General features: G+C 46.5%; 1 long non-coding RNA gene across 1 annotated transcript; it reads left to right on the top strand.

Annotated features, from left to right (window-relative positions):
• Positions 1 to 6,301: 6,301 nt before the first annotated feature.
• LOC143419916 (uncharacterized) lies at positions 6,302 to 6,815 on the top strand. Its single transcript, XR_013099941.1, has 2 exons — positions 6,302 to 6,573; positions 6,654 to 6,815. It is a non-coding gene; the product is annotated as an uncharacterized LOC143419916 (long non-coding RNA).
• Positions 6,816 to 8,205: the final 1,390 nt, after the last annotated feature.

Below are 8,205 nucleotides of genomic sequence, written 5' to 3'. Positions count from 1 at the left end.
CCTGTGCCCAGTTTCTAACCTCACATTCAAACTGACATCTGTGTCCACAAACAATATCTCAGAGGAAGAATCATCCTGAGCCTCCTCATCATCACCTCTCAGCTGTAACTCAGCGTCCTGACAGCCCACTCTTCATCCTGACCTCAGTGTGTGTCCTCGTCCTTCGGCCCCTCATCATCCTCGGCTGGTTTTCAGAATCTGAATTCTGAAAAATGTTCCCATTTGTGACATTAATATAAGTGAGTGTGACAGCTGACTCCACCTACACCTGCCACACCACGACACGTGTTTGTGCACGCCCACATTAAACCATTCATACCTGACGATAACTCCCAGCTCAGAGCTCCTCCTCCCCGCTGCAGTCGCCGCATTTCAGATCCATAAAGCAGTGAAGCGGAGGACTCCTCTGCAGTCGTCCTTCAAAATAAATGATGGTAAAGTTACCTGCTGCACATCTAATGGCTTCTTCACTTCAGGGCTCAAAGCAGTAAAAGCATCTCAGAGAGAGGAGAGGGGGATTCACTCTGCCGTCGCCCTCACTAATGAACCACCTCATTAATGACTCACTAAAACCCGTCTCAGTATGCTAATAGGGTGGAGTTAGCCACGCCCCCACAGATGAAAAGGCAGAGGAAAGAAAAAGTTCAGAGAACAACTGACGTGAGCCGGCGGCCAAATACCACGAGGTCAGAGTTGAACTCTGACCTCGTGGCCCTTTGCTCTCCACACTATCATCTTCAAATAACAGTTATTATGTCCCCGAAAAGAGAACAAATGAGAGGAGCAGAGACAGTCTGCTCTACCAGGGGGGCTCTGAGGGGGTCCCAAACCTGCTCCTGTTTTGAAGCCTCACTTCCAGGGTTAACTCCGTCATCATCAACAGCAGGTCCACATCACTGAAGATGCTGCTTCAGTCCCTCTGCTGATCTGCAGCTGCTCTGACTCATGAAGAAGATTCTGAAAATCCTCCAGTTGGGGCAGGAGCTCTTCCTTGAGCCTGAGGAGGCGGGCACCGGAGCGTGAGCTGAGACGTCTGCTTCCAACTCGTCTATGAACCTCCACCGAGTGTCATTTTGTTGATCCGGTGCTGCTGGAAAAGAGCAACGTGATGATTCCTGCTTTAAAACTGGCCCTGAGATCTTTCACACAGCAGAGGCCGCTCGCTGCTTCATGATTTCCAATGTTTTCCGTCGTGTTTTAACTTTTCACTAACTTTCAAGGCCTCGCTCGGCTCAGCTGGCTGGAGGAGAGCTGGGGCGTCCCTGTAGACGGGCGCAGGAAACCCCAGAAATGACTCAGCAGCATTTGTTTGTAATAAGCAGCAATGAGCGCTGAGCAGATTTCATTAAACTCCCAGTTATTCATTAATAAGTGATCCTCACTGTGGAGCGCTATCTGCAGCTTTACTCACCTCATGATGTGCAATAACAGTTAAAGTGGATTCATTAAAAACACATTTATTCACCTCGACTCTGCAGGACAGCCACACACACACACACACACACACACACACACACACACACACACACACACACACACACACACACTGTGGTGACGATGCTGATGTCAGCGCTGGCTTCGGACCTTCGTAATGAGCTCAGATAAGTTTAAGAGAACGATTTGTCGGAGAAATTGGCTGACGACGCTCAGGATTTAGAAACGCAGCATTTGCTGTTTCAGGAGATGAGCTGATGGGAGGACATTCATCTTTTTATCTCGCAGGAGCGATGGCAAAAACAGCATTTCCCAGAAGTCCTTGCTCCATCTGTCTCCTGCTCCGTGCAGCAGGAGTTAAGCAGGAAAAATATTCATGCAAGGAGAGAAAGCAGCTCGTGGTTTTGTCTGTTACCCTCGAGGCCGTCTGCTGTCATGCTGCGTGTGCGACTGACGCCTTCAACTTCATTGTTCACGGTTAAACGGAAGTCGAAATCTTCCCTCCTCAGCCTCACAGGTCACTGCAGGGCACACCGAGGTGATGTCCTGGAGATGGGTGGGACCAATGTCCCCTATAAGCTGCGTGCGTGCTGGCGCGATCTCTGCGCACAGAAAATCTGCGTGGCGAACAAAAAAATCTAACCTGAACTGAAATTAAAATTAAGTATAGTTTTGTTGTGTGTCAGAACAATGAGGCGCCTGCTGAGTGTTACAGGTGTTACAGCAGTGATACATCTGCTGCTGTCAGGCCTGCAGGTATCAGGCTGTTGTTCTCCTTCATCTCATAGTGGACAGAAATTATTTTTGGAGCGGCACAAATAATTTGTGTGGCATCAGATGTGATGCAGAACAGCTGATTGTTCTGTAAATAGTTTGAAGTGTTTGTTTAAAAAACGCCTTGGCTGCATTTTTAGGTAAACGGCTGCAAAAAATGTTGTTGTTTGCATAAATCAGTTACTTTTTTGAAGAAGTAACTATATAATTAACTGCCCAACATTGGTCATTATTTACTGTATTTGCAGACAGAGTTACCGACTCTCTCCCAGACCACAGACTCACAATACAGTCACAGCTTTATATAAAAGAAAATAAAAAAATAGAAAGTTGTGTTTTCAAAATTGGAGTTGAAGTTATTTTTCCTTCCAATAGTGTTAACATGCTGCAGGTCATCAACAAGATTGTTTTAAATTTTCATTGTAAGTGGGCTGAAGCAGTTAATTAAAAGTCGTCTAACATAAATGCTGTAATTTGATTACTTTAATAAACATGTAACTTGGGTGGATTCGATGCTGGCGTGACCACAGTGCACACGTCTGCTGTTGCTCACAGTGGTCCAAGAGACGCTCAGGGAGTTTGTGCGTTCGCTCAGACATGTGAAACATTAGAGGGAACATTGGATGGGACTCCATCTCTCTGCAGATGTTCCTCTCAGAGTTTCCAGCAGCTGCTTCGTCGTAAGGTAACAAAAGTACTTTGGACCCCGGTGTGGCCCCGCCCTGTTTTTGATGCTCATGGGCTCAACCGAAGCTGTTAGCCAGCTGTGGATCTGCATACAGAGGCTCAGGAAGTCAAACCGGCCTCTCTGCATCTCCATGGTGCTGACAAACCCTCCAAACCATCATTTCTCCGCTCAGGCACAAAGCGTTCTCCTGCTGACATTTACAAGGTCAGTACACTGTGCAGTCAGTCAGCGACTGCATGCAAATGCACAGACAGCATCTCATCAAAATACATTTACAGACAGCAGGATTACCTTCTGCTCTTTGCTCCTTAAAGTCGACTCCGCTGAGTTGTGACCTCCTTCCCGCCAGCAGCGTGAAACAGCCGTGATCGGGAGCTGCGCCGTGTTGCCGGCGAACAGATCAGACCGTACGGGAAGACCAAGACGAGGAGATGAAAGCTGATCGATAAAGACCGAAGCACGGTGAAATCTGAGGGCCCAGTTTGAGCCGCTGCAGCGTGAAGTGGAAATAATGCAGAAGGCTGAGAGCAGCTGATCTGACCATTAATAACTCAGAGTCACAGAAAGATGACGAGTTATTCAGGTTTACCAAAAACTGGACACGAGGAGATTTAAAGCCGAGCTCCTTCGGCTCTAAAGTGACCAGCTTGACCTCGACTTTGAGCCATCAGGTGGTCACTGTGTGGGAGCTTGATCAAATTTGGACCAATCCTGTCACTGTTTGGACAAAAGACTTTAATAAACTTGTCTCACGATACACGCGGGACAGTCTGCCACGCATCCAGCATGTAGAGACAGGACCATCTAGCTGGGCAGGAGACGGTCGGGTGTACAGCTCGGATCCTTGGAGGACCAAGAAAGAAAGAAGTGATTCAGAGGTCAAATGCATGTAAAGGAGAGAGAGCCTTTAATCGTCTTCACTTTGTTATTTATTTGCCTTTGTGATGATTTCTCGATGTGTTCAGTAAAATGAAAAATGTACATTTCAGAAAAGTGGAGTAAATACTGAAGGAAATTAAAACATAAATATTTTATATCTAATTATAATTAATTATTATATATTTATATGATATAATTTCATATAATATTATAAATAATCATTATTTACATTGAAACTTTTGGTGTCATATTAATCAGATGTATTAATTTCTTCATTTTTCATTTTGCCTCAGCTCTCCTTAGACACTGTAAACTCTGCTGATCACAAAGAAGCTGTTACAAGATGTGCTGGAATTTTACCTTAAAGAGTGTGTGTGTGTGTGTGTGTGTGTGTGTGTGTGTGTGTGTGTGTGTGTGTGTGTGTGTGTGTGTGTGTGTGTGTGTGAACCACAGGAGGATGGCGCGTGAAAGTGATGATGAGGATGTGAAAAACATCCTGAAAATGAATCTCTGTGGTTTTAAGTTTTTATCAGAGACTTGAAGGGAATCAAATCTGGAATCATGGAAGTGAAGTGAGTCACCTCCATGTGGCTCAGTCACACTGCAGTAAACACAGGACAGCATCTTCCTTGTGAGGAGGAGTCTGACTGCAAGTAACTGTGGAGGCCAGCTGATGGTCCAGAGATGAAGGTGTTGGACCCACAACCTCCGGGAGACCACTGTCCATCGTGTCTCCAAAATCCTGGTCTGACTCAGACTGACTGCAGTCGCTCTCAGACAGGTTAGCAAAGATCTGCAAATAACTGCCGTCTGAAAACACATCGGCAACACGTTGGAGTCAGTCTGCCGATGAGCAAAAGGGACGTATGTCTTTGAAATCGACAGATTTAAATATGGTCAATTCTAGTTCCAGAAACCCAAGATGGCGATGGCCATGAAGCGAACACGTGACAGAGGCTTTCTGGTGCTTTGCTCATTAATAACTGTCAAAGCATCCATCCAGGAGCTTGCATTAAATTACCAGGAGCCACCCTGTAATGTAGGCAGCTGTCCAAACATCTGCAAACATGTCTTCAGCACAGCCTTCATCAGCTGCTGCTGCTGTTTGTAGAAGAAACAACGCGGCGTGGACGACACTGGAGGATTTTCTTCTTCAGCGTCACACACGCTAAGGCGACGGCGCCGCCACTCATCACCTCTTCGCTGTCAGCTGAAATGTCACATCAGCTGCAACGCCGCTTGATTTCCAGCTTCCATCTGTTGGGGATCAACTGAGGTGTGTGTGTGTGTGTGTGTGTGTGTGTGTGTGTGTGTGTGTGTGTGTGTGTGTGTGTGTGTGTGTGTGTGTGTGTGTGGTTATGGCCTTACTGAGACTGGTCTGTTGCTCTCAAGTCATCATTTTCAGTCTGTTTGGTGTCATGGGCTGTTTCCCAGTTCAGGGTCTGCAGCCTTAAAGGCCGCATTTCAAGGCCGATTATGTCACAGCGGCGCGCCGAAGGCTGTCCCAATTCAAAGGCTGCTCGAAATGCATCCCTCAAATGCGTCCTTCATTTCCCTGAATTTTAAGGCTGTGGCAGTGTAGACTTCGTGGCCCAACATATCCCAGAATGCATAGCGCGGCGGTGGGTGTGGATAATTTTGCCGAAAAAAAACGGCGGATGAGGGGCGGCCGAAGAGTGAACTTTAAGTAAGTACTGAATATTATGTCACTTATTTATGTGCAAATGTTTAATAACGAAGAACATGAAAACATTCCTGTTGGCCACATGTCGGCAAAGTCATGTGACATTAGTGACGTTTGTACTAACTTGGTTTTAAAGCCTTTACTTTAAAACAGTGGTTCTTAACCTGGGTTCGATCGAACCCTTGGGGTTCGGCGAGTCGGTCTCAGGGGTTCGGCAGAGCCTCCACCGTGACATGCACGGCTCATTTTGTGCACCAGTAAAAACATATCTATGTCTTGAATTTGAAAAAAATCCTATTTTATTTTTCAGTGACTGCGCATATGAAAGTGGTGGGGTTCGGTACCTCCAACAAGGTTAAGAACCACTGCTTTAAAATATACGCCGTTCAATAGCTGAGCTTAATCTCACAGAGAATGATCAAAGCTCATGTAGAAACAAACAAACACATGAACAAAAGATTTTCTCCTTCATTTCTGTCAAACACAGCTGTATGACACGTTTCCAGCTGTTAGTATCATGGTTGCTAGGCAACCTGGGCAGCGCAACGGAGGCTAGACCGTCCCATTTCACAAGCCTCGCACTTCCAGCCTTAGCGGTCTTTGAATACGCGGCCCTTGAGGATCGTTGAGGCTGCGTACTTTAAGGCTGCAGACCCTGAATTGGGAGACAGCCACGGTCTGGGTGTGTGGCTGTAAAATTCCACTGAAGGTCTGGACCTCCCTGGTATCCACCCATGGGCAGGGCCTACAGCCTCCCTCACCTGAAGCTGATTGAGGCAATCAGGTTGGTTGCTGATGCTGCTTCCTCGCCAGTTCGTCCACTACCCTATGTTGGTAACCAGGCCTCATGCTTCATGTCTATGAATCTCAAGTGCTCTACTTAGCTTGCATCTTGTGTTCTAGTTACTCCTGGAAATTCCATCACACTGAACCTCTCGTCTTGGAAATCTGGTTAACCCGCCTGCTTTCAGAATCATCTCCTTGCCTCACCTGCCTGCCCTCCTGCCCTTACACCACCTCGGGCCCTTCACCGCTCAGGACAGCTGTCACACACCACCAAAACCACCTGGACCGCACCACCTCTCCTTCAACGCTTCCATCTCCCACCTGCACAGTAAGACGAATATTTTCATAGCTTCCACCCTCTCCAGAACTCCTTGGCTACCGCTCTAACACTGCTCTCCTCTCTTCCAGTACGTACCTAATCACCAACAGCTGCCGTTGCTTTCTTGGAGCTGTCCCCTTGCTTATCCTTCTCCCCTGGCCAAGACCCTCACGCCCCATGTGTCAAGCTTTAAGTCAAGTACTATCATAAACGTCATTTTTGTGCTAGTTAATAAACCTTTGTTAAACCCCTTCCTCAGCCTCCGCTTTGGGTTTCCTGCACGTTGATTTTTGGTGCTCGGCCTCCAGCCGTTTTGTGACATTTGAAACTAAATTCTGATCATTTCCAAATATAAACCAAGATCTTTAAAATGAGGCAAAGGTTCAAACAGGACATGAAACAGCGTCTCTGAGCTCTTAAAATAGAGTTCACCTATTTTGTGTGTGTGTGTGTGTGTGTGTGTGTGTGTGTGTGTGTGTGTGTGTGTGTGTGTGTGTGTGTGTTGATGTCGATGTCGATGTAATGGAGGCAGCCTCTGATAACCAGTGACATCTGAGGCCCCGTGGATGAGATCGTGCTGGTTCTGCATGTCCCAGCGGGTCTCTTTGTTTGAGTCCAGTTCAGACTGGTTTATATGAGCTTTACCCAGCGAGTGCCCTGTAGGTGAATTAGAGACGAACAGGAAGTGAGCAGGTGCAGTTTTCATGAGCAAACATGGCGGCTGGAGGAACGGAGCAGGCGCTTCAGATGACCTGTCGGAGTAAAACCTCGACCCTGTAATGGCCCGCATTACATTACACAGGTGTTCCTAATAAAGTGGTCAGTGTGTGAACAATATGTCAGTACTTTAGAGGCATTAAAGATTTACAGAAGATCGAATTCAAGTTTTAATAATTGAAGGAAACCCCACATACTGCTATTAAAGAGGGAGGTGAACTTGTTATATACAAGCAGCATTTTTACAGTTTTTAAATTTTAATTTATGATTTCATCCTAATAAAACAAATGGCTTCCTTGATATTAAACATCTGGCTCCAGGTGTTCATAGATTACCACCATGGTGTGTAATCAGTGCGATTGTGGCGACCTGGAGTAAACGTTCACGAGTATCTTAAGGACTGCGACACGACAGCGAGCATGTTCAATCCACCTTAAACACTTTCATCCATTAATAAACATAAACTGGGGAGCTTACAACAAACAGAAGAAGCAGATGTTCTTCCAGCTGTGAGACGTTCAGAGGTCAGCTGTGGGTTTAACACCACTATCCAAACACATCAGCAGGTTACATGTTCACAATTAACATGTACATGATCTGGGATCAGTCCTGTTGATGCTCTCATGAATAGACGGATGGCGGTAACGTCGCTGGGAATTATGGGATGGAATTATTTCCTCTCTTTTCCTGAAGGATGGTCCAGCGTGTCCTTAAGCGTCAGGGTCAGTCAGGATGCACGGTGGCGTGTACTACCTGAACACAGAGCGCCTCGCTCAGGTTTTATGGTAACGCTCGCATCACATGACAATACTGTCTCTCGTCCCTGAACCAATCAGCTTCTCCCTGTGTGTAAACACATTCCTGGTATATTAAATAGTGAAGCTTTTGCATGTTTGCGGCACATCGTTTCTATGGCGCCGTGC

Source organism: Maylandia zebra, linkage group LG8 (assembly GCF_041146795.1).
Source record: "Maylandia zebra isolate NMK-2024a linkage group LG8, Mzebra_GT3a, whole genome shotgun sequence".
Taxonomy (NCBI): Eukaryota; Metazoa; Chordata; class Actinopteri; order Cichliformes; family Cichlidae; genus Maylandia; species Maylandia zebra.
The sequence above is the reverse complement of the archived record's forward strand: the minus strand, read 5'-3'. Positions and strand labels throughout refer to the sequence as shown.